This window comes from Excalfactoria chinensis, chromosome 3 (genome assembly GCF_039878825.1).
Source record: "Excalfactoria chinensis isolate bCotChi1 chromosome 3, bCotChi1.hap2, whole genome shotgun sequence".
Classification (NCBI taxonomy): domain Eukaryota; kingdom Metazoa; phylum Chordata; class Aves; order Galliformes; family Phasianidae; genus Excalfactoria; species Excalfactoria chinensis.
The window spans coordinates 91,758,259-91,785,639 of record NC_092827.1 but is presented as its reverse complement, the minus strand read 5'-3'; the positions used below and the strand labels follow the sequence as shown (position 1 = coordinate 91,785,639).

At 41.7% G+C, this 27,381-nt stretch overlaps 1 protein-coding gene across 2 annotated transcripts in view; it reads right to left on the bottom strand.

Moving 5' to 3' along the window:
• The window catches only part of PLCB1 (phospholipase C beta 1), a 359,203-nt gene that overhangs the window by 181,374 nt on the left and 150,448 nt on the right, over positions 1-27,381 (bottom strand). The window lies entirely within an intron of this gene.

Genomic DNA, 27,381 nt, shown 5'->3' with positions numbered 1-27,381 from the left:
GCTGACGGACCCTTCCAAGGGGCAATTAGTTCAGAGCAAGGCATCTGGGGGGCACCAGGAACCCTGCTCTGGAACCCATGGCCTACAGCCCTTCACATGTCTCAAGTAGCTGTGGCCAGGAGAGAAGGGCACCAAGGGGAGCTAGGCAGCCAGCCAGGCTGTCTGTGAAGGACATGACCCAGTTGTGACTGCAGTGAGTGACTCTGCCTTGCATGCATGCCTTTGCCTCTGAGCATGAAGATGGGACATCTCCAGTCACCTCCAGGGAGCAGCAACGTCCTCCTGCTTCACAATGGCCAGGTTTAGTACAGAAAGTCTTTGGGTTTTTGAGGCCAGGACTAAGGCTGAAAGAGCAAATAGTCAATCCAGTGAGACCCTTTCCATTTCATCTTTCTCAGAAGTAAGCATTATTTGTAACTTAATTACATACAACTATTTAAAAGCATAATAAGGCGTCCTGCCTTAAAACCTGCCATCACTCCAAAGCTGGCAGGTACTCTCCAGAGGGTGCTATAAATCTACCAGTTGGCATTCTAAAGAAAATGCTCTTCTTTCATCCTCTGAAATGCAATGGCAAGAGCTGAATACACACCCAGAGCTCCTCACAGAAACTAAGGCACAGTATCTACAAGCACAGGATGGGGATGGGCACACGTGTGCCTGGCAGCAGCACTCTTCTTGCTTTTCCCAGGAGGCCTGCAGCCAAACTGCCACCCAGAGCATCACTTCAGTGCAAAGTCATACCAAATTAGACACATGAGTTATCCTGCAACTAAATTAGAACTATTTATCCAAAATACACGGTATCTGCTTTTCTCACTGTAAATCAGTGAAGTCTTCTAAACTTGAGCTCCACGTTCGGGTAACATAAATGCTTGTTGAATGTTCACTTGTATGCAGAAACAATATGATAACAACACAGACTTGTTAGCAACCTTTAAAATGGACTCTTGCTCTTAATGAACTTACCTTCATCATTTTCAAATTATTTAAATAATTTATTCTACCCACAGTTGCTGTGGTACATAACGGAGGCTATATTCATAAAGTCTCATTCTGATGCATAGAAACTTGCAACCATACACAGCCTTCCAGTGCAATATTTAGACAATATTTAGCAGCAATCAGTCCTAAAGTTTACAGCCAAGCAGAATCCCATTACTGACCGGGTATCAGACTCCTGAGGAACCACTTTCAGGCTGACAGTAATGTCTTACAGATCAGAGGAAGAGAAGTTCAGCCACAGGGTGTGCAACTTTGGCACTGCAGGATGCACAGAGAAACTGTCGAATTTTAGGCAGACTGAGAACAGACTGAAGGCCTCATCCCTCCTCTACTGGTAGCAGCACTAAAACATGACCCTAATTCACAACAGATCCCAACCTGGGTTTGTATCCAGCATCGCTAGGCTGAGGCCCAGAGAGGCAATGTGCTCTCAGCTGGTGCTCCAGCCTCAGCAACCACAGAGGGACCTGAATGTTTTGCCTAACTTGGGATTCAGGATTAGACCTTAAGGGGAAAGGAGGAGGTAGTTACCATCTCCAGATGAAAAGAGCTGAAATTGCTCAAAGGCAGGAAAAATACTTCACTATTTCATCAGTTGTACCACCGCAAAAACATCTGACAGAATATATATCTTTTCTGAAGAAAATTTCATCTCTCTGGAAATTCAGCTTTTTCTCTATTAACTGGTTTTGGACTGTCCTAAATCACATCCCAAGCACCTAAGAAAAGAGAATTGCACTGCCAGAGGGCAAAGCCCTATGCCACCAATGGAAGAAAGCACTGTTGCACAGGGTTTGAGCCCATCATGGAGTGCAATGGGGACAGAACCCCTGGGTACTGCTGGAGAAGGCCAGTCTGTACACCAAGCACATGCACACATCCACCTATACATGGAGAAATTAAATTTTATTCACTGTGTTTTCAACTGCACCTTCTCTCTTACGTGTTTCAATTAATGAAACAGGCACATCAGTAAATGCAACACAGAAGCTGTGTCCTTTTTTCAAGACTGATCTGTCTTAATGAGCTTGCTGTCGTGCATCTCCCCCCAGCAGCATCACATTGGCCTCTGCTTGGTACATGCCTTACACATGTATTTCACTTGAGATATGGCAGTCTCTGTAATCCTGCACATCAAGTATTTTCTGCACTTCCTTTAAGAACACCAGTCAGTTTCACTAATTGGCTGCCTCAGTAATTAATTAATCTTTGTAACACACCTTCATCCTGCTTAACCTGCATTCCAATCTTCATCAGGCAATGAAATGATGGATTTCATGTCACAGAGCAGGGTGGAATACCAATGAACAGACAGAGAAAGAGCAACATTGGGAAAATAAAACAAAAAAAACAAACAGAAGAACAAATCCTAGTTTTTTTTCTCCTACATTTGCATTAAATATTTTTACTTATTTGTTTGTTTGTTTATTTATTAATTCAGGAGGTTTCACACAGTAACATTCAGACCACAGTTTAGCAGCAGACCTCATACGTACCTTGTCTCTCCCTAACTTGAAAAATAAATAACAAACATCTTCTAAGGTAACTTCCAGTCACTCTTCAAAATTCTGTGCCTGCCCACTGAGGCAGACAGGTGCCCACTGCAATTCCTGCAAGTGTCTGCTCCTTTTGTGATCAAAATACCTTTGCAAATTTAAACTTCAATCTCAAAATCCCTGATGTACGCAGATCACAGCTGGAAGCAGCCTGCCCTGGCCCGAAGTGGTTTTGGATGCACATAGACCAAGCAACCCCTCGGGGTCAGGCAGAAGCTGCAAAGCAGTTTCTCATCCATCCGTTTGGCTGGGTGCCCTTTTGCGGCTGCGTTTCATTTTGCTGCTGGGACTTCTGGCATTTTGGAGAACCTCAAGGCTCTGATCATGTGATTCAGATGCAACCTCAGACTTGTAGACACCCACAGTGTGGGGGTGGCTGGATTCTCAGTTCTAGCTCAGCTTTCTTTCTGATTTTCACATTATATAATACATCTATTTCAGTCCGTAACATCAAACATAAAAACAAAGATGAGCCACACTTCATAAATGAGCATCAAGTAACTTCTCGGTGTTCATGTTCCCAACATATTCTACCCTCGGAACAAAGCAGGGACATTTCACTCTATCCAGTTCCCTCCCTCAGGCACATGTGTAAACATCACATAGCAAACCTGTGCTCCCATACTTGCTTTGACCATTTTCCTTCATCCAGATACTGATGATAGCAGACATACTCACAGACTTGATCTGGGTACCTACATGCAGTGAACATGAACATGATCTGCGTCCACCCTGCTAATGACCTTTTCTTTGCACCAACATCAGCTGGTGCTTTTGACATCTAGAAGCAAAAAACCTACCAATCTTTTGCAGTGACAAGGTGGGAGCCAGTTAATGGCTTTAGCTCCCACTTCTCTTGTAGTTACAGTTTAAAGAACAAGAATCTGATTTTTTTCCTATGAAAGCACATATCATTTTGTTTTAAATAAAAATTGCAGAAAGGCATTAATATTGTAATGCATGAATTCCACAGTGTGCAATGTAGGCCACTACTAAGACTCATCCTATATCCTCACAGTACTTCTCAAACTTCAACCCTTCTTAGGGTTTTATTTCCATTCTCTTATTCACAGAGGTCAATCTGTGGGCTTTTTCATAAGAAAATATAATACAAAAAAGCTTCATAATAGAATTCAAATGCTTGATAAAACAGTAACTGGAAATTACACCTAAAAAGCAGCACTTTTCTGTTTTATTCACAGCTTGGCTTTGAGCAAAGAAAGCTTGCCAATTTCTTTTCAATATAACCTATTGAAACGTTGCTGATTTTGAAAGAAATTACTTAATTTTTCAGAACAGCTGCAAGTAGGGAAAAGTCAACAATCCCCACCAGCAAAGAGAAAATAAAATGCTCTCTCCTCTGGCTCTCAGTGGACACGAATATTATTTGTTTTAATGACAAACAGCTTAGAGAAATGCTCTTTGGATCTGTTTTTTGGAAAGACTTTTGTCAGGTAATGTTTTAAAGTGTTCTGAAATGTTTTGTGCTATGCAGCCTACCCCATCCATTGTCTTGTACATAATGAAAACATCCACTTTCATCTGTAGAGCAGAGTATACTTTTAAAGTTAATGGGATTTGATAAATGACACCTTCTTCCCCAGCTCTCCTTAGGCTGACATGGTGATCACACATCTGCCTCTCTTCCCAGGGGAATATCCATTTCTGCTACCTCGGAGCCCAGAACGCTTTCACCTGCCAGCAGATATTAAGCCACAGCCTGACAGCAGAGGAAACAAAATAAAACGAATGTGCACCATTCACGAGCAACTGGAAATACTCCTAGAGAGGAGAGATTAGCACAAGAATGCTGATCACTAAGTGCTATAGAAAACATTTTGCAGCACTGGTCCCTCATATTTTGCCTGTATCTATGCTATGAAAATGTGCCCTGTTTGCTTAACTACCTGCTTTCATATTTTGTGAGGAAAGGGATTCAGAGCATTTTACACTGCTTTATCATATACCAACCTGGAGGACTGTGTCTAATGCTATGCAGTATAATGACTCCAATCAGAACCATGTGCTTCCATGGGATCAAGCAACAATGGCTCATGCTGAACCCAGGTGCACTCACCCACATCATTTTACTGAAAATGCAGGAGAAAAGAAAAAAGCAACAGTCAAGTCTTATAGCCAGGTACAGCTCTTTTGCAGAACACTGAGTGTGCTCATAAAGTCAGAAGCTACACTCTTGGGAGATATGATGTGCCATGAGATCCTGCATCCCTGCTGTCTGTAGGAACACTTCCATCTGCTTGCATGAACCATCGCCCAGAGCCAGATTGCAAAGAGCCTCGAGGGCTGGGGAAATCAGGCCAATTAATTTATCTGGCAGTAAAATGGCACAGAGAATCATACATGGAAAAATCAAGAAATATTTTATCAAGGAATTCAGATCAGAAAAGCCAGATCTCCTGAACCCTTAGCTTGGTGTCAGCTTTCCAATGGGGTTTGCTGTAAAACTTGAACCATGAGGAGAACATTGCTGCATTCAATAAGGTGTAGATCAGTCTCTCTCATGAGGCAAGGGTTGAGGGCTAAGCAAGTTCCCAGTAGCACTCATCTCCCGTGAGTCTCCACAGTAGGACATTCAGCATTGACCAACAGGGGAAACCCCTGTGTGCTCAGGAAAGCCTCACTGCAGGCTGGATGTGGAGAAGACATTGCATGTATTGTTGTTACAAGGCCAACAAGTTCTGAACCTTTCAACTTAGAAGACATCTCGATTTCCACACTACAGCATATGCTAAAGCCACTTCTTCTGCAGCAGCAGCAGCAGCTGTTAATGCTATTTTCTCAGCCCTGGCAAGGCCAGTGAATGGTGCTGGTAGGCATCTGTTCTGGAATGATAAGGAGGCATAAAAGTTTCTCTGTCTCCAATAAAATGAACCACTTTGCTAGCACCATTCAAAACACAGGAAAAGGGCATCGGGTGGAGAAATGAAACGAACAGGGAGAAGAAAGAAACTGAAACTCACAACTACATGTAAGGAATAATGTAAGGCTCAGAAACCTTCATAAGGACACAGCACTTGAGTTAGCCCTTGGGCTGGCTCATACCTCCCCTGCCACTGAGACCATGGCGGCTCAACTCAGAAATCCCCCACAGCAGGAGGGCACAAAGGTCCCACACAGGACAGCTCTGTGTCACAGACTTCCAGCCAAGGCACATGGGTTAATTATAAGCAGAAAGCACGTGTGTATATGTGTATATACACATTCCAAAATGCCTCAGATCATCCCCTCTCCTCCTGCCTCTTGCTGGTCCTTCTGAGGCTCTGCTCAGCCCTCAGGCTCAGCAGGCCCTTGCAAAAGCTGGCAATGAGCTCATGGTGTGAGCACAAGGGTTTTGTCCTGCCCTCTTTTGTTTGACAAACGCTGGGAACATTTTGTCTGACTGTCATAAAGCATGTGTGTTCATTCAGAAACAGATCGTTCAGACAACCATTCACTGTGCTTGGAAATACATATTCAACAGGAGATAGGAAGCTCCTGTTCTTAAAAGGCAAATCTGAATTCATAAATAGTTGTGAAGTCACAAGTCTCCGGTAAGGATCTGTGCCATAAAGACAATGACTTTTTAAAGCTGTTAGTGTTGAGAAGGTAAGGTATTTGAAGGGCCTCGACTACATGATGTCTTTTTCCTTTACAGAAAGATGTTTAAAAATTACTCAACATCTTCTGTGGATTAAATAACCAACTAAGCATAAAAGCAGTTAATAGCAAAACTGATAGTTTATATAAACTGAAGATACACAGAATGCCAAACAATCATCCCCTCCTGGAAGCATCAGACAAGAAATACATGCTGGAAGAAAAATTACAGTGACGGGAGGCCTTGGTATCCAAGGAAGCTGCAGAATAAAATTCAAATCATTTATGAATATTTTCTTTCCTGGTCAAAATAATAATTTGTCCCATTCCTTTCAAAGGGATTAATTAAGTGCAAAGTTAAGCACTAAATATGTCCAGGAATTGAGATGTTTATGCAAATTGAAAATGAACTGATCTCGGTTCAAACAGCCAATGTTATACGCAGCACCAGTGAAGACAGAACTGATGATACTGTCCAAATGAAAGATGAAATCATTCAGTGATCTCTATGACTGTCATTCTGGATCAGTTTAAGAATAATATCCATTCCCATTATATTTCAGAGCTGTTTGAAGTCATGCTACACTTCACTGTGCGTAAGCTGAATATCACTCCATCTGGAAATACATTCCTTAGAGGAAGCAATTTTGTTCATGTAAAAATCCTAATCCTACAAAATCTCCAGGAAAAGATTTTGCCAACTTCAAAGCAGACCATACTTCATGCAAAATGTGGTAATGGTTATCCATCCCTCCTGTGCATTAAGCATATCCATTTTATCAAGGTCATGAAATGGGATACACTTGGAAAACTCACTTAAGGATTTTTCTGTATTGCTCTGTAAGTCTATACTTACTGTGAACAGGACAAATGTGGTAGAATTCCTTAGTTGCTAGAAAACTACAAGTGAGCCCATTAAACATTATTTGTTTGTGGGTTTTGTCTTTTGTTCCTAAACATGCTTTTCAGTAAGCAGCTAAAATTTGTTTGAAGCTCATCCATACAGGGAGATTCATTTTTAAAGATGGCAAAGAGAAAAGTGAAATGCAAAAATAATCAAGTATTTTTTCATAACCACTATTCTTTAATCCAGGGTCAAAAATATCAGTGTGCCTTCATAATAACCATATAGCTAGTGCCTCACATCATTAGGCAACACATTCTAAGTTGCCTATATTCTTTGAGGGCACACCTACAAAACGTACGGTGTGCTAATACTTGTTTTTAACATGTATAAAGCCTGTGTTTATCAGCGATTGCACCAATATATGGTAAGATTAGCAACGATGCTAACAAATAATTGCAAAAACAATGTAAGAATACAGTTGGAAATCCTAGTTTATTTGTTAGAGTAATAGAAGCCCTATGGGGTGAGGAAAGTAAAGGGATGCTATTGTTTTTTGGTTGGGTTTTTTTTGCAGGAGAGTTTTAAAAATGAGACGTTCCTGTCTAAAGAGAGGGGTAAGCGGATGCAATCAGCAGCTTTCTCTTTACCTGCCCTTCTCATGGCTGACTGCAGAAAAAAAACCTGCACCTTTATTCTGCAGGTACTAATTTCAGAGCACTGTATTTTTAGAAGAAAAAAAAAAAAACAGCTGTATGCCTGGCATATATTAATTAAACCCTGCTGCGATGTTTATTAGTTTGGGAATAATTATTTAATCAAGAAATAGCTGCCAAGCTTTTGATTCAATGCTGATGAATAGATATGTTCAAAAAGATTTTTGAAGCCAACTGAAGAAGGAAAAAATCCAGATTAATTCACAGGAATCTGAAAGCAATGGATCAGCAAAAGGACAGTGACCCTGCATTTATTCACACCCTGAATCTGAGACCTTTCGTTTCCTTCCTCAACAAACAGCATTTTGATCTGCAATGTTCATTGGCATAACTAAGTGAAAAATTAAAATAAAGTTACCTGAAGGAAACAAAGTGAACATCTTTGCAGCTCCCTGACAACTTGTACTACACACATTCATTCTTTCCACTGTTCCTGCATAAACACATTCAGTAAGGAAAAATCCATCTCAAGTGTATGTCCACTTGCCTGCTAAGAACTGAGTACACTGACTTCTTGACCAGTGCTAAAGCATGAAACCCGCTACATAGTGATCCCCTTTGCTTCTGGAAGAAACTTCACTTTTCCTTTTTCAATAAATAAATGATAAATCCCACATGTCCCAACTTAGCTTTATTCACACTGCAAACTCCAGCAATAACCCAGTGCAGGTACCCATGCACAGGTCAATGAGAGGAGTTCTAAAATGTATTCTACACTAAGATGTAGCTGACTGCTTGTTGACTCAAATAAAAATGGCCTGCACATCATCCATTCAATTTTAAGTCCACAATCAACATCACAACACAGTCATCTGCATTACTGCTATTACAGATGAAACCACAAGCGTGTTCCATCTTACTGCAGGAAGAGGTATACCCTAATCCAGACAGCCTGAAATCTACTGTCAGTCCTGCAGTGAGTGTCAGTGGAAAGACTACAACACAGCCAAGCACAGAACTGGAATTAAGAACTCACATAATGAAAAAAACAAGGGAATTCTGAAAGACTATAATGGAGAAGGAGAAATAACAGCTTTAGTATCAATCTTATACGATTGCTTTACAGCATCTAGTGAATGTTATGGTGGATTAAAAATGTACATGTATACATATACGTGTGTGCATGTGAGTGCACATGTGCATATACACACACATCTATATGATAAAGCAAACACATGGCTTAGAAAACAAAAGACAGCTGTCTCTGCAGATATGTTTTTAAGGGAGCTGGACCAGGGAACACACTTGGAAATGAAGGTTTTCCTTTCTGGGCAAGTTTGTCTTTCTAAAAGCAGAACAACAAGCTGGTGAAAGTGCTGTCAATTCACTGATTTATTTACACTTCTTTAAAAAGGATGAAACCTTCAGAGCATTGCACTGACTTTCCATGCAGCAGCAGAATGTATGAGGAAATTGTACCTGAGTGTGAAACCAGGCCCTCGCAACTATCTTGACGTTGACAGAAGGGGCTGCTGGTGCTTTAACAACAAGCCTGTCTGTCTTCTATTGAGAGTTCTCCTCGTTTTAGAAAGAGTGGGAGACTTTGTGAGCCTGAACTGCAACAAAGGTTTTGTCTGTCAGAGTGAGGAGGTGTAACAGAAATGAAGGTAGGAGGAAGGCATCAGGCAGTCAAACAGTGCCTGAACACTCCTGAGCACAGAGATTTTCTCCTTCCCTAGGGAACCTGAACTCAATTATGCCATACTTGGGGCCCTCCTGAGAATACTTGAGCGATGCCATCATTTTGAGCCCATTTCCAGTAAATTTTGCTAAATTGCACTTGGCAGTTTAGATTGGTTCATTGGTTTTGTTTGGTTTTGTGTGTTTGTTGTTTTTTTTTTTTACTTTTTACATTCTAGCTTTTTCCATAAGCATTTTTTCCAACCAAGACAAAGCTTCCAGAAGTGGCAGTTTGCACTTGCTAACTAACTGCAAGTAATGCTAGCAACTGGTTTCCCTGGGTAGCTTTTACCCATTGGGATGGGGAAGAGGCTGAGGATACTCCAGCTCATACGTCCACATGGTGCTGGGACACCACAGGGAGCTATTCTAAACTTTTGAGGATTCAACTTTGGAACATAACATTTTTCTTTTAAGGCTGTTTCAGGTGTTTAACAGACCTTAGGAAGGTTAAATACTTAACTACAAACTTACCCTACTAGCTCCCAGAGGAATCACAAACAGCAGCAACATGGAATAAACATCTGTGCCAAAAGTACTTCACACTGCTAGCTAATATGTGATAATTGATTTAAGATCAGATTCTAATGAAGGTGAGAAAGTTTCTTTCATTCATATTTAATCTCTTCCATAACAGAGGACAGGCTTACTGTTTCCAGCCCCTCTTACTGCAATATACTTTTACAGATGCGCTCAGGTATGACTGCATGAAGAGGACATGAGGCTAAACTGGATCACTGTTTTATTATGGTAATAGCTTTATTCTGAAGGTGTGCACACTGCATGGCTTTGATGAGATTTTGCTTCTCAACAGCTTTCCAGGACCAGCCACCTCAACCCTAATCCTCTACTTGCTCTTTGAACTACAGTGGATACCAGCATACTTTCAAAGCATGCAGTGACAGCTCCAGTAATCATTCTGGCCAAGCAAATAATAAATATAAATATACTTTTAAGGTGTAATCTTGCAATTATGATAATTGATCTGACTGCCAGAGATGGGATGGCATACACAGAAGCGCATTAAAGTTCAAAGAAATGCAAGGAAACAGACTTTGGACTCTTAATGGCTTAACATCTCCAGGGAAAGAAGATGACAGCATGCTGTGAACACAGCAGTGTTTTGGTTTAAAAATACAATGCATGGTTTATTAGTTTTGATGAAGCTGCTTTGTAGCAACTATCATCTAATATAAAAGAATTAAACATATTTAAATCTGTCTGAATTTGCAAGCTGAGCTCTGCAGCCATGTAGATGAGCCCTGCAACTGTGCTATACTTTGGGATCTGGACACAGACATTATTAATTTATTTATTTATTTATTTATTTTCAATAAAATGGTTGCATCTTGGATTGAAAACATGCTGGCAGCTGTGTAACTGATTCAACAGAATCTGTCTTCTAAAGATAGCTGAAACCTCAGCCTTGTGCTGTTTCTGCTGTAGACGGCATTATTGTTTTCTGTGGACTTAGCCAAATGAAATCACGCTAAAAACAGGTTCTTCTTCAAAGCTTGTATCACCTCACAAATTAAAAGTGCCACTAAAAAAATTCTGCTTGTGTTGCTTTTACTCCTACCTAAACTATACTTGAGAAAACATCCAAAAATATACAACATAGTAAACAATAATCAAGACAGATCTCTATTTTGGTTTTATCACCAACAGGATTATGGAAATCGTTTGTGAGGCAACAGAAATGAAATAACAGAAATAAAAAGAAGGAACTATGCATGTGAATCAGGTCTGAGCATCATCTCTGATAACCCCTGCAATCTGTTTGGCCGCCTACAACTGGCTCCATGAAAACAATGGGAACATCTTTTTTCGTCACCTCTGGGAGGACGTCTGCCTACCTTGTAGTGCTGCACTGTACTCCTCACCTTTCTGGAGTTGCAGATTGATACAAACATCTCATGAGTACTTCATACAGCAGAAACACTTATGCTTTGAATTTGAGATTGAGGGTGAATGCCCTGAATGTTACCTGGCCTACTTAAACTAAACAAATATTCCTGCTTCACAGCACTAAGCCATTCTGCTGTGGTCATTTATCATTGGCTCTTACCACATCTACTCTCTACCCCAAACTCTTCTCATCTTCACTAAGGAAGAAGCATATGATTTGGAAAGAATCTCACATTATACAGGTAGCAATGCAGTAACTGTAACTGAGAAGTAAGGTTTCAGAGGCACCTCTGCCAAAACAATCCATATGCAGTCAGCTGTTACACAGTCCTTATTGCAAAGCTGGCCTATATGACAGTACTGTATTGCTTCACCAAAAAAAATAAAAATCCTTTAAAATTACCCAAGGAAAACCAAGAAAGTATCTGTAATACACAAACAGTTGGAAGAAAAGGAAGAAAATCTGCAGCCACCTTCTCCTCCAGAAAATGAAAGCCTTTTCCTCAGGCCAGCTGCACGTATTTGGAGGGTACAGTCAGGACCATGTGAGGATAAAGAAGCACAATTCGTCCACAGTGTGATCCTCTCTAAACATCCACTTGTCCTTATTAACATCGTATGCTCAAGTGGCCTTTCCTAGAATTAACGTAAATCCAGCAATGGTGCCTACATGTGCACTGCATGCTGCTCGTAGGAGCTGCTGATCAACTGGGATGTCTCTGAGCATGCTATAAATCATTGCAACAATTCAGGCAATCCACTGTGTGCAGGTTATCTTGAACTGCACCCCCCAGATCACTGCTTCTGTGCACAGAAGTGTGCCTGAGTTAGAGCCAAAGCACAGAATCATAATGTGTGTTAATCCCTACAGCTACAGCCCTGGGAAACGGAGGAAGCAGCCAAAAGCTCTCCTGGACAAAGGCAACTCAGCTGATTTCGGCTTCATTTTTTTTATTACTGAGGGACTTGGCTCTGGTTTTCTAACTGGCATACGGGACTGTGAAAATCTTTCTCTCTCTTTCCACAATAGTTATTTTAACCTCAAAAAGGACTTTTCCATGAGTAAGGCCTATAAACTTGGATGCCTTGATATTTCCCAACGCTTTCCAGATTCTAAAACAAATTCTCTCTCTACTGTAGCCTTTGCCTGGTCCCAAACTAGAGCCCAGGGTGATGCCGTGTGCTCCGCAGGGATGTATGGAAGTTTGATCACAGAGTCATAGAGCCATCATGGAGTGGCTTGGGCTGGAAGGGACAACAAATATCACCTAGTTCCACCTCCTTGCCATGAGCAGGGCTGCCAACCACAAGATCTGTACACGGCTCAGGGAAGGGCAGCTTCTGTTATCACATTCCAGACTGTAATTCCTAAGAATGAGCTGCCAGCAGTATTCACAGCTCAAGGCACTCCAGTGAATATTTCCAGGGAACATTTTATTATTGGTCAGGGGGCTCTATCCCCCACTGTGTAACTGGTATGGATCTTTATACCTAAATGAGAATCTTGCAACAATAAACTCCAGAGAGTAAATATCTAGTTTTATTTTAAAAAAAAATTAAAAAAATAATAAAATAGAATTTTATCAAAGCAATTTACTTAGGCTGCTGCTGCTTCAGGAATAGCAATTGACTTTTCATCCCCATTTTATTAGTACTGTTAGGGAGAAATGAAATCAACACCTCGTGGTAATTCCAAATAGGAAAGAACAAACAAGCTCAGTCTCTTCTTTTCTCCCTTACTAAAATGTTCTGGTTTGTTGTTCTTGTGCAGAACAGTGACCTGTGCTTGTTTTTAGCACAGTGCTCTGGTCATCCATGGTGCCCTGGGAATTCCGGCTGGTCAGCATGGTAAGGCACACAGCTCATCAGGCAGCCCCAAGAGCTCAGAGCTATCCAAAAGGCCTTGTTTTATACAACACATGTATGAGCTGCCAGAACAGGCTGCGAACCTCTGACAATAGTAAGAGTAGAATGCTTGATTTTTTTTTTGGTTGTTTTTTCCCTTTTCTTCTGTGTTTTCATCAACCTCAGTATGCAAAACTGACAGGTACGAACAATGGTTTTACAGCTCACAATAGCTGCTACATCAGAATAAATCCACCAAAAAGCCCCCAATTAACAACATCCTGGAGCGGGCCCCCGTTCAGAAGGCTATCTAAACACTGTAAAGGCAATTTTAGGTTAACTCCTACTTCCTTTCAATAAATGGAAAGCGGCACGCCATTTGTTCTTGGAAGACCAAGTTTTGTGCTCTGTTATTGCACTTTCTCCTTGAATCTCTGTGGGATTTTTTTTTTCCCTCAGTCGTGAGGAAATAGGGATAACTGCATGATTGTTTAAAACACGTTACTTACGTGATGCAGAAATAAAAATGACAAAGCTAAATATAAGCCAACGCTTCATTTGAACTTTTTTTTTATACCCTCTCTGACAGCTGCACCAATCAAGCTGCACTTTTGCACACTGCTTCTCTAGAGACTGAAAATGTAAATCTACACTCAGCTGAGGGACCTCATCTTCATTAAATTTATGGAGAGAAAGAAGGAAATTTCCTTACACAAGGAAGGGAAAATGAGAATCTGTGGGGGCCAAATCACTGGCAAGCTGTGGAGGGGTGAGTTAAATATAAAAGCAAGCTTAGAAACCAGCACTCGGCCGAGCAGGTGCCTAGCAACAAAATGCCACACATGGCGTGCTCTGCAATAGCAGAGAAACTCCAGCAGTTGTGCTGCTCAGTGAAACGAGAATTCCTGCCTCAAACATCATCTTGCTCCTGGTCTATCAAATTCCAGACAGCAAAGAGACGCCCTTGTGACATCAAAGGGAATTTCTAACACCACAGCTTCCTGCTATGTATTTAGAGCAGCTGCACCTTATCCAGAGCCACAGAGATAACGTTTTTCTTTTCTTCACCTGTTTCGTGCTTAACAGCAGGTAAATATTTTAGGAAACTCATGTCATAAATCTGTGATACTCAGGTGGCTACTGCACTTCCAGCTCTCCACGTTCCATTCATAGACGGAGTCAGCAGTCAATACACTCACTGCATTTCAATGCAGCCTGGAAAAAATCCCTTGAAGTCTGAGCCAAGAGCGTCTCTGCAGCTACACCCATCCCTGGGATAATGTCATGTTGGCACGTGTGGCTTGGGCGAGTGTGGCAGAAGCTTAAGTGGCCCCTTTCCTTACATTTTGGCTTCAGGATGCATGACTGAACCTGCACTTAATCTCTGTATTATGGACACTTTGTTGTGCTGCATATTGAGTAGGCATGAAACTGTCTGCATGCTGACTTAACACACAGTTTCATGTATGTGTAATAGCTAGAATTAGGAGTTATTATCTGCATTAAGAGATGCACAGCCATTGAAATGCATGCAATGATGGGAATAGAATAAAGAAATGAGCAATGGAAACATTCCATGGCAAAAACTTTTACGTACTTGTTAAGTAGTAGATATCAACTTAAATCCAGTTTTCCCACTTAGAAAAAAAAAAGTGTGAACTTTCCAAATGTTAAAGACCGTGCCATGAAATCCCAACAGCATCAATTTTAGAAGTTGCTCTGGTGTACAAGATGGAGTTAAGCTATGCCACAGTTGCTTTCCAAAAACACGGCAGTATCAGTCAAGCTGAAATTGTAATTAAAAAGAAGAACAGAAAAAAAATAAATCACCAACTCATAAAGTCACATAAAGGTCCAACACAAAATCATACAGCTGAAGGTATCCAACTGCAGTGTGTAAACACCACCTACAAAGCCCTCCTTTTCCACTTTTATGATACAAAAGCACATTTCGTTTCAGTTTCTCATATGCTTTGGAGAATATTTTGCACAGTATATCTGTTAAGATTGCTGTTGTTTTCTGTGCTGTCCACCCCCCTGTTGATGCAGCCCAGAATACCATTGGCCTTCCAGGCTGCAAGTACACAATGCTGGCTCTCAGTGAGTTCTTCTCCCAGTCTGTACACATATCTGGGACTGCATTGTCACAGGTGCAGCATGCTGCACTTGGCGCACTTGCTGCCCATGCATGAGCTGCCCGCCAGCCTTGTGCCACCCCTCCGCCAGCTAGGTGGATCACCTCCTGATCCCCACACAAACAAGAGAAAGTTTTCCCTTTTCAGAGACTTCCAGTAAACCTTTTCTTCTCATTGGTTTCTTTTTACTCCTTCTACTCTTGAGGCAATAAAACCCACTGGAGGCTACAGAAACCTCTTACAGCAAGCAAACTACTGCTGAGGCTTCATCAGATGCAGCATATCTGGTGGAGCTGGTAAGGTAGTGAGCCATTTACTCATGTCTTACACCAGCCAGAAAAGCCTTTATAGCACTCTGAGCAGGAAAAAAAAGCACAGTCCACCTCCTCCTCTTTCCCCAGCTAACAGGTTGCTGCTCTTCAGGGCTCCTCGCTCTCCCCAGGTCTTTGGTTTAATCCATCAATTTCAGTGCTGCATTTGTTCTAACATTTAAAGCTAAGAGTGACCAATGACTCTGTAATGAGCATGCAAACAAGAACACAAAGCCTCATCACAGCACAGATGAAGAGCTCCGCTGTACAGTGATAATCAAAGCGTTTCTTGTTAATACAGTGACTTGTTCAGTTTCGTGTTCACCCAATGAGTTTAATGCATTTATAATTGAGTCTCTGACTGCCTGGCTATGAATAAAGCATTAGGACTGATACAAAAGGTTATTTCGACCTTGAGAGCTATCAAAGTTACAAGACGCATTTTATCACTGGAGTAAACAGTTTAAATACATTTTGGGAAGTGAAAAAGGTCCCACCAACGAAGCTGACAGAAAATATCAAGCAATACTTCACTATGCTAGGAGAAAGTTTATCTTGCCTCCTATAACTGTGTTAACACAGTGATTGCTATGTACTCTGTCAACTTGGCAACTCAGCTTATCAACGACAGCTATTTTTTCCAGCATTTTCCACCGTGCCAGGTCTGCAAACACAAAAATACAAATGCTCAGTGATGTACACAAAGAATACTCACCTCCCTGCTAAGTGACATCACCTACAATTACCACTGTAAAAACATGATCATGCCTTTCACTTTCATAGCTTCTGTAAACTAAACGGGTGATCACAATTCTATTGAGAAAGTGCAGTTTCTAAGAATTTTTCCTTTAGGGGAAGATATTTCCCACACAGGAACACCCTGGATTCTCTTTGCAATGTGGTGATCATTTTCTGTCTAGCTTTGTTATTACAGTTACTAAAGTGCAAAAAACCACATTTAAAATGCTGTGATGAAATGCTCTGGCTTTGCTAAGTGAGGTTGCTGCATGGCCTCGTGAAGACTCAGCATTTCACCTGGGCAAGGCTGAATGCTGCGTACACTTACACACATTCTCTTTGACTTGAATGCGACAATCCTGATTCCAGTCTGAGAATCAGGCCCCGTGTAACACGTACAAATGACAAATGACAGTGCCTTCTGAGTTAAGCTCACCACTCCAATACTGTTCGCTCTTCAAAACATTCCAAAATGCATTTATTTTTTCATGAATTTCAGATGAAGGTTAACATTGATCAATGTGAATTTTGAAGATGGATGACATCCATCCTTATCATTTTCAGATAAATCAGAACAACAGAGCGTGGCGCTAAGCACAGATCACAGTATACTCTCCTGGTAAGTTTTTTCCAACTAAAATGCATGCTTAAGTTTAACCTCAGAAGTCATGGGAAATCACAGCCCAGTGCATCATGAACAACCAAAGGGCAGACAAAACAAAACACTGGACTGGAACCATTCTGGTCTGTCTAATCAAATAACTGGAAGTGAAACAGGGATGGCATCTGATAAAGACATCCTGGGAAGCTCAGCCAAAGTGTCCTGGGGCCCTGGCTGGCTGCAGCTCAGGGTGACTTGAGAACCTTTGGGTCCAGCTGAACAGCTACTGCAGGCTACTGGCCACTGTCACAACAGCAGCCTGCCATGACATGCTCAACAGCACTGTCCTCTGCAGTTAGGGCATGTTTCAGACCTCTCTATTTATTGAATAAAACAAAATTTACTATCTCCTAAGAGACTCAATCAAAGAAAAAAGTAAGAGAAGACAGGGAAAAAAGAAGAAGCGGATGAGTGAAACAACTCCAGATGCTCTCTCAGTGACACTGGACACTGCAGCACAGGAGGGGAGAACCACAGCAAGCAGCTCTTATTTGTCTGGAGGGTAAAGCAGAACAGAGTGGATATGGGGAAAGCTTACTTCTATCTAAAGCAAAGGTAACAACTGTGAAAATACCAAGCTCCAGGAAGAGCATAATGGCTTGAGATTGTAAAAGGCAGATGTGCAGCGTGCACACAGGAGCACGGTGCAGGTAGTGCAGGCTTTGCCTGACCATCACCAGTAGCAGCAGGACTTATAAAGCCATGAAACAGCAGACGTACACATTTGGCTGCCTCATGGTAGTTATGATTTCAAAAACTTGGGAATTAAATGCATACCGGACCTTGCTTTCTCCTTCCTTTACTTAGTCTACCAAAAATATTGATACCCACTTCAGGCCACATAGCATGGGTGTCCAAACTGATCGTTTTGTAAGAGAATTAAAGAGCCGTTATCAACCCCTTGTCTGATTACCTACTTGTGGTACTCCATGAGCTCATATAGAATCAGTCAGGTAAGATGAATACACTTTTGCCATTAAAATTTAAATCCTACTGCTCTATGGTGTTTATGACCAGCAAATCGGTAATAAATTTCTTCAATACTAATATGTTTATTCAGTACTTAAATTCTAAAAGCAGTTTTCAGTAATGCTGTGTGTATACGAACAAGACTCTTCCATAATAACACCACTTATTTGAGAGAGATGATACTTGACAGAACAACATCACATATCACAAGAATTCTTATTATAGCAACTCCTCTGTAACTGGAGCATTAAGTTCTACAGCATTAAAAACTCTTGCAGCTACTCTTTGAAGTTATTTGAAGATACATTATGACTCTGCTGCTGCTTCTAGGAAAAAAACGAGCTGTGGGAATCAAGGTGAGAGTCACAGTGACAGTCAGTGTGGCAGCCCCACTGCAGACAGCCATGCTGCTGTAAACCAGCACTAACAGCCCACCCTGTCCGACAGTCTCCTCAACGTCTGAGGATGCAGCAAGCCTGGCTTAGCTCCTTCCAAGTCTACTCAAATGTCTTTTGCCCGTGTCACGTAAGACCCAGCCCCACGTGCATGTCTTGCAGTTTCTGCTGCCTTGGGGCACATGTTTTGCCTGTGAAGCAAAGCAGGGAAATCAGAGGAAGCCAGGAAGCTTCCATGGAACTTTTTCATGTCAGTCTCTCCACACATCACCAAGAGACTGAGCCCCAAAACCTGTTGCCTGAAAACCTGTGACCCTACGTATAAGACACAAGCTTTGTTCAAGAGGTTGAAAACATAAAAACCAATTCCAGCAATGCTTTAGAGATTTAGGCAACACATATTTTATGTTCTCAACTTTCTCATCTTTAGTGGCAACACTATTTTTTCTGCTTCGCAACGTTTAAGTGTCCAGTCTCAATGTACACATGAATCAATAATTTTATTTCAAACCTGCATGCACACCGCAATAAGATTTAAAATCAAAATCTTCTTTATGTCTGTCTTCCTAATAGCAGCAATGCATCACACATCCCTCTGCTACAAGCTTGATTGACACACTTTGCCATTACAACTGAAAAGATCTATTACATTGAATATAACCTTAGCCAAAACCGTGGTTAGGCAACACCAAAATAAATGGCATGAGAGATGTGAGACATCCCATTTTAGTAGATTTCTGATGTACACAAACACCAATTTCAACACAGGCCGGAAACAACATTACAGATTTAGTAGCTGCTTAGAAGCAGGGCAATTCACACTATACTCCAGAAGTAAAAACATCATGACATAACCTGGCAAACCATGTTGTGCAATCTGTTACTAAACAAGGAAAAGTTTTGCCAAGATAATTAAAATTATTTACAATGGGAAGCATCCCCACTGCCTGTTCTAACGCTGTCAAATCAGCAAAATAAACAATCCACTTACAGGAATGCGTGAAACACTCAAGTCCCTCTGCAAGTGAGAAAACAGTCTGCAGGGGGACAAGAGCCAAATGAGGGAAGCATTTCCCTTGCTCTGTTTGAGGGCAGCAGGTGTTCCGGCGCACTGCATCTCCCTGCACAGCATGCCATTGAGTGCAAGCCTGCCTTTGCTCTGCAGTTGCAATAAGCGATGAGTTGCAATAATGAGAAACTGGTCATTAACTATTCCATAATGCATATCGTACCAGAGAAATGAAAGCAATGTGTGCGCGGGTTCGCAGGAAGCAAAGCAGATGGTGATACCTTCCCAGTTGCAGGCAACCCTTTCAAGGAGCTAACGCAGCGCACTGTGAATCCAGCTGGAAAATGGGCAGTTACTCCTAGTTTTGCATACTGAAGTATTTTGTGCAGAACTAACCTTCCCAGTTCTAGCACTGCCAAAATAATTACTTCTCACTAGCCTCATAGCATTTTAACAGCTCTCTTGTTCACAGTATCCTAGATAGATGAGGAAGCAGCCATATGTTAATTGGAGTTACAAAGCTGTGCTCTAGGCCAGTTGCTCACCTTCTTCGTCTTTCAACATTTTTATTGTGAAATTGGTACAAAAACACATAAAAAGAAGTTGCAAATCCAGCTTTTTCACATCATAAACACACATGGTGAAACAAATCTGCACTTCAAAAACCATCTCAACATTTTCAGCCAGACACCCTACTCTCAGACTTCTTACCTCAAAAAGTATCTTTTTATTCACAATCTAAGATGGAACGGTATGCAAACTAAATCTGCTTTAACTGTGAGTCTCCAGCCTAAGGAGCAGCAATGGAGCTGTAATAGCACTACGGCCTTCAGGCTCAGCAAAGGCTGCTGCAGAGAGACAGAAGGACGCGTCTGCCAGGTTCACTGCGGGCAGATGGAGAGGGCTGAGCTTTCAGGGCAGCTGGGAAGGTTGAGATGAAGTGCTGGGAGAAAAGCGCAGGAAGGACATCATAGTGTTGGTAAAGCTCCTGGAGAAACATCGAATCTTGGGGATCTTCCCTAAAAGTTCATTTTAGGGATATTCAGAAGAACAGAAACAGGAGAGAGAGATAAAGGCAGATTGTCAGATTGACCTGGGAGTCTCTTAATCCTTTCGGAGTGAGACTTTTTAAATAGCTCTCATTGAATTTTCTATACGTAATTCTTCATTAAAACCAAAGAAGGAAAACAAACTCTGGTTAAATGGTCGTTTTTTAAAATAGGAAATATTTTCTAAATGCTTCCTAAGAAGCAAAAAAGATGCCTGTTTCACATTGCTTCTTGATTATGATGAATAAAGGAAGACTCATAACTTGCCCACAAAATATGCATGTAAATATTCATCATATGAATTTGGTTGGAGGGCAGTGGTGCTGTAGTCTCACAGCTTTGGGCGCTGTGGACTGGGAGTGGGAAGATGTGGAGAGGAGGCGGCTCAGTAATCCTGTGGAGGAGAAGGCTCTGGAAGTGAGTAGCTGAGAGCCTCCCTCCTGTCACTGAATTCCAGAGAAGACAAAGCTTTCACAGCCCTGTGCATGCATACAGAATGCTCCCCCCAAATGCAAGCCTGGACACTTCTGACTGTAATGACAATGGAAGCAAAGTAATGACCTGAACAAGATTAAAAGAAAAAAAAACCTACAAGAATCACGCAGTGTACATGAATGATGATCTCGGTGAAAGAGAGGAAGAGATGCAGCAAATATAAAGTGCAGACGACAGGAGTTGGAAGTGACAACTCACTTCCTCTCAGTGCACCGTGCCTCAAACCCCCGAATAAACTTCAATGCAGTGGTACCTTGCCCTGGAAATAGTGCAGCTTTAAGATCAACTGCCCCAGATAAAACAACAGAGTTGTGACTCATGACAGACACCTTACTGCTAGAATTTCCTGCGGAACGCCCGAGCTTGCCTTTCAGAGCAAAGTGCTTATTACCAGGGACTTGCCATCCTAAGATCAACCCTAACCTTGACATCTGCTTGTTTGCTTTCAGAAAACTACCTTGCATAGTTATTACAGATTGAAAGCCTTTTGGTTGCCAGCAGTTAGAAGGGTGCGTATCGGGGAGGAAATGCCACAGAGTGGTAATGGTGTAGCTGCAGGATGTGGTGCTGCTGAAACAAATAAAAACCAACCTGATAACGCAGAGACCTTTAGGAAGCAGAATTTCTTGATCTCCCAAATAAAAACACAAAACAAACCCTGTTCAACTTCATTCTACCGAATATTTCTGCAGAAGCCAGGAGCCCACGGCACGTCTGCCTGCTGCCAAGACATGCTGCTGCTGGGGCTGTGCTTACTCTGCCTCCTTCCTGTCACTGTCAGTCTGGTGACAGGCAGGAGAGGAGAGCTTTGCTGTGCACAGCCTCACCAAAATGCCCCGCAGAGATGTGCACTGCTGATGGCAGCTGTGAAGCTCATGCTAACGACACCCTTGTGCTTCTCCAAAACTCTTACAGCCGTATGTGCCACTGAACTGATCCCCAAATATTCAGTCATCAGCGCAGCTTTCTTCCCTCCAGCTAATGACCTTATTCTGGAAGGCCATTAGAAGCATTTAAAGCAGAAGGAAGCAGCCTCCTTACATCTGTCAGCACAGCACAAGCTCTTCCTCTCCTTGTCCTGAATTGCACAGCGCGGAAGCGGTGGAGATGGGACAAGGTCACGAGCGGTGTGGTATTGCTGAGCTATGCCTGCTGTTCCTCTCTTGGGGCTTTCTATCTCAGCAGTGCATTCTGTTTTCTTCCTTCTCCACCTGTGGGATGCACGCATGAGGGTTGCAATATCTTCCCCAAAGACTAGTTTCATAAATTAATATGTATTAACACCTCTTCCCTCTCCCTCCTCTGGTCCCTCACACCTGCAGGGGTTGCATCCAGTTCCCTGGGTTTTTGCTTCTCATAAGGAGGCACCAAAATAGCTGCAGAGATGCTGAGAGAATGATGGCTCCTTCATAATGCCATAGGGTTCATGGGTGTTAAAGGAAAAACAATTTAGTCTGTGACTCATGGCTGAATTCTCCAAGGAGAAGAGCACAGTGGTGTTCTGTAACCCAAAAGACAGCAAAATCCTGGGTGCAAAAAGCCTCCAAGTCTGCAGAGAGAACCCTACATGCAGCATTCTTCTGTTCCCATGGCCACAGATTCACATGCGCTTCCTCCTGAATTTAATAGGATCGTATATGCCGAGCTGTAGAAATGTGAAGGTCACCAGACAGTATCAAGCATTCTAGCAGATGATAACACAAACTGCACTTATATGTACGCAAACTGAGGGCATTAAACTCCCTGTAGGCTGTACTCCACCACTGCATTCTGATGAAGTTTTAGAGAAGAGATTTTCGTGCTCATTCCAGAAGTGTATGACACAGAACCACGGGCACTGTTTTTTCAGATTTAAATTAATCCAGACAATTTTAAATTCATGTGCAAATAAAGCAGCGATGGGAACATTCTTGACAATTTTAATTATATCGGAGTAAGACACATAATGGATGAAGATGTAAGAATATCAAATTTAGCATGAAAAATTAGGTTTTCATAGGCATCATTTCCATACATGTTAAGCTCTGTAATAATGCCACCATACTGCAGAGCTAGCTTCAGCTCTGACATAGGAAAGGTGAACCCAGCTTTCCTGCCTTGCTGTTACAAAACAGAAAACTTCTGCTTGCTGTTCTCCACGCTGTTTTTCTCCTGTTGGGCACTGCAGCAATGCTCTTTGGGCATCTCCAGCCCAGAACTGAGCCGCAGCAGCTACCCAGCTGAGTCCTCCATCTTAAACCAACGTCTTTGCCTCTTCTCTAAAATTCTTTCCAAAATCCTATCAGAGCAATCAGCAAAAACAATTACATGCCTGGATGCCAAGCGCCCCTGTAAGCCTCCCACTTTCTTCTTCCTTCCATCACTAAAAGCACTCCAAAGAAAATCCTCCCCAAATCATTTCAACTCAGTAATAAAAGGTTTTGCCACACGATTTCCAAACTAACACCCAAGTTCACAACTTTACTGTTGTCTATTCCTATAACCTCTTTTTTTTTTTTTTTTTAATTTCATTCCATCTCCTCTCTGCTGGAACCTATTACTTCCTGCTTCTTCTATTTACTTCTTCAAGAGCAGAGAAGATTCACATATTGAGGAAAACTAACTGCTTCTGTGAAGAATGTTATTTGTAAGGATTGGAAATCATTTTTCTGATTAGCAATTCAGGAAACTTTGTAATTTCTGCTTGTCTTTCCAAATAGATCCTTGGAAATTGGTGTGTTCATTCTTTTATTTCTTTTGCATCCTTCCTTTTTTGGCTTCTCAATGAGAGAGGAAATGGAGGGAAAAAAAGGCAAGAAGAGGGGAAGGCTAAGAAATAAGTTGAAGAAAGCAAGAAGTCCACAAAAACAACGCAACTAAACAGAAACGGCTTTAAAAAAACAAACTCTTGGGAGTGAAAACACAAGTTTTGCTAACTGACAACAAACTCAGAGCTTACTCTATTCAACTGTCTCACAACTGGAAAACAGGCAACAGCTAGATCTGACTGTTCACAAAGCAATATAAGAACTCGGCATTTAGTCTGTCTGCCTGCTACAAGCAGCAGTGTTGAAGGATATTCTGGAGATGTTTGGCTTCCCCATCCATGGAGCTGTTTGATCATTGTTCCACATCACCAGCAACCAGAGAGTGGGCAACAACTCGCAGCCTCTCTTGATTGCCTAATTAGATGGGGGGATGGCAGCGGGAAGAGAATAATCATACAGTGGTGTCAGGATCTGACACTTTAATTAATGAGATGTGAGTCTCTTAGAGCCACATTCCCCCTCCACTGTGAATTTTGCAGTGTACCTGAAAGCAAATCCTGCTCCAAAGAATGGGGGCTTTCACATGCCCCAATCCCTAGAAACCTGAAAGCACTTTGGGAAAAAAAACATGTTTTTGTATTCGTTGTAAAACCTAAAAAACTAAGATCGATTTATTTTCCTACCACTTTCACTGTTCTATCCAAATTTGCATAGCATGTCCACTGTATTTTTATAGAGGGAACTGTGAGAAGCCCAGAGATCTCAGCAACATCAATGTAACTTGAAGTGAGTCCCAAAACATTTCTGGGCTTCCAGACAAACTCCTTGTCAGTATTAGCAGTGTATTATTTCCACTGCTAAAAAAACAAGGCAAAACAAAATGATCCGTTATGTTTCTTAAAAAAAAAAAAAAAAAAAAAAAAAAAAAAAAAAAAACCCACGCACAAAAATAGCAATGGAGCTGGAATATTACATTTCATTAATACTACCTGTATGGTACATACATTCCCCTTAAAGACTAAACATTTCAACCACTTTTTTAGTTTTCTTGCTGTTCACTAATGAGTATACTCCAATATGAAGATCCCTCTTTGCATTTCAGTTTTGAGGGTCTTTTTGTCTTCACAGAATCACCAAGGTTGGAAAAGACCTCCATGAACATCCACTCCAACTGTCCACCTACCACCAGTACTCCCCCACTAAACCATGTCCCTAGGTACAATGTCTAAACATTTCTTGAACACCTCCAGAGATGGTGACTCAACCACCTCCTTCGACAGCCCGTTCCACCACCTGACCACTGAAACCTTTCCTAATATCCAACCTGAACCTCTCCTGGTACAACCTGAGGCCATTCCCTCTGGTCCTATCACTAGTTACGTAGTAGAAGAGGCCAACCCCCACCTCACCACAACCTCCCTTCAGGAGGTAAAGAGTTATAAAGTTTCCCCTGAGCCTCCTTTTCTCCAGACTAAACAATCCCAGCTCCCTCAGCTGCTCCCCATCAGACTCCCTCAACAGACCCCTCACAGTTTATCTGCCATTCTCTGTTTATTATTTTTGTTGTCATTTTTATCTTTTAAGTTTGTACAGAGTAAATAGTTTGGTTTGTCTTTGAGGTCTGTAAATATCAAAAGCTAACTCACAAATTGCGCTGTATTCTCGATTCCCGATTACCACGCTGCTGCTCTCCAAAAAGTGCTTCTAAAACCAAGATATTAGAAAGAAATCAGATAAATTAATGAGAAATCAGGAGTTTTAAGATTAAGGTCACTGAAATCCTTGTATTCGTTTCGCACCAATTGAATATAATGGGATTCAAATTAGGGTGCTGAGGCGCTGGCACTGCTGCCCAGAGCTGTGGTGCTCCATCCCTGGAGGTGCCACCAGCCCTGAGCTGGTGGGGGGCAGCCCTGCCCATGGGTAGGGGTGGGACTGGGTGGGTGTTAAGGTCCCTTTGAACTTAAACCGTTCTGTGATGCTATAAGTCATGAACACTCTGTGTTCATAAGGCTCATAAGACCATAACGAGCTGATCATGCTCAGACAGAAACAAATTCTAGTCAATCTACCTATCAAGTAAATTCCAGAAATACAAGAGAAGTAAGGGGAAAAAATCTGTGCAGATGTAATTTCAAGAACTTTGAAAGCCTTCAAGGAATTTAATGAAAAATTTATAATACACAATCTGCAGCTGGGTTATCAAACCACAAAACAAATGGCATTAATATTTCTTTGTGTCGTTGTAGTAACTTCATCAAAGAGGGAAGAGCTTTTTATAAATCACTACAGAAAAGAAACAACCAAAAAAATAAACCAAACCCTATTTTATTTAAGTTATTAAAATCTGTGTTCAAAACATCAAAAGCTCTAGATGTTATTTATTTCCTTTCTCCCAGAATGTGAACAGCAAACTGAAAGACCTAATCTCTTAAAGATTTGTTTTCTTACTCGTGTATATGTGACTCAGCTAACTTTTAAAAGCAGATTTCAAAATGTCTGCACAGGACCAAAAAGCAGCACGTACAGAATAGCAACGTATGGCTGAGATGCTTCCAAATTAGGCTATTTCTCCCTTGAAAAACTGCAAGGGAATGTCGGGTTAAGGAAGCACAGTACTTCAGAAAGCAGCATTGATAATGCTGCACATAACGTGTGATGATGCAGTTTAGATAGGAAGAAAATAACATGGTAGGATTGAAACCAGGGGTAGAATTTTAAGTAGGCTATATGAAATATCCCAAACCATTTTTATGCTGTTTCTATTAGCACGGCTCTTTAAGATGCTTCAATTGAAGATCCAGATAAACGACACTTAAAGCTGCCTCAGTGTGTGTACGACACTACTTCAAAGCACGCTGCTTCCTTTATTGTCATTTTACTGAAACCCTCATAAAATCCAGCAAAATGAAATAAACCAAAATCCTCGTGCAAGGAAGAAACAGTTCTGATGGGTGACTTTCAAACATTATGCTGTGTGTTTGTGAGAGGAATTCTGCCAATTTCTTGGAAGACAAGATAAATACGGCTTGTGAAATAAAACCGTATTTCTGCAATGGATCCAACTTTCATACCTGCAGCAGCACTGCTCACAGCCCCTTGCAGGTGCAAAGCTGATGCTTACAGCTCCATCACTACCTAACACATTTTCAGGGGTACTTAACAGTTTTCAGGAAAAAAAAAAGAAAAAAAAAAAGAAAAAAAAGGATTCCTTGCTAAGTGGCAGAGGCTGAAGAACGCCTAAAGCATTCTGAGTCACACCTCCCCTCAGCTGGCAGTCTGAAGAAGGGCTTGGGGGCAAACCCAAGAGAGGCTTCAGCTCATAAGGTTCCGCTTCCCAGCGTGGCTGCAGGGAGCCTGGTGACCCTGCAGGGGCAGATGAACGCGGGGCAGGGCAGCCTGACCCCACAGTGACTGCCATAATTCCTAAGGAACTTGTGGCCATGGTCCCGCGCAGAATCCTTCTCTCCAGAAGAATAAAAAATAAGGAAGATAAAAATCCAGCTCAGCTTTGCTTATTTGGCTCTAAAATACAGAGCAATCCAGACACATTCACTTTAATAATGCCCTAAGGGCTACTTCCCAGGTCCCAAGCGTTATTTATTCTTTCCGATGACCTCCCAGCTTCATAAGAAATGGGCTTAATTTCCTTCTGCACTCAAAGTGCAAAGATTCTCTCTTAATTACCTAAGTATCTGCTGCAAGTCTTTCTAGCCGCACA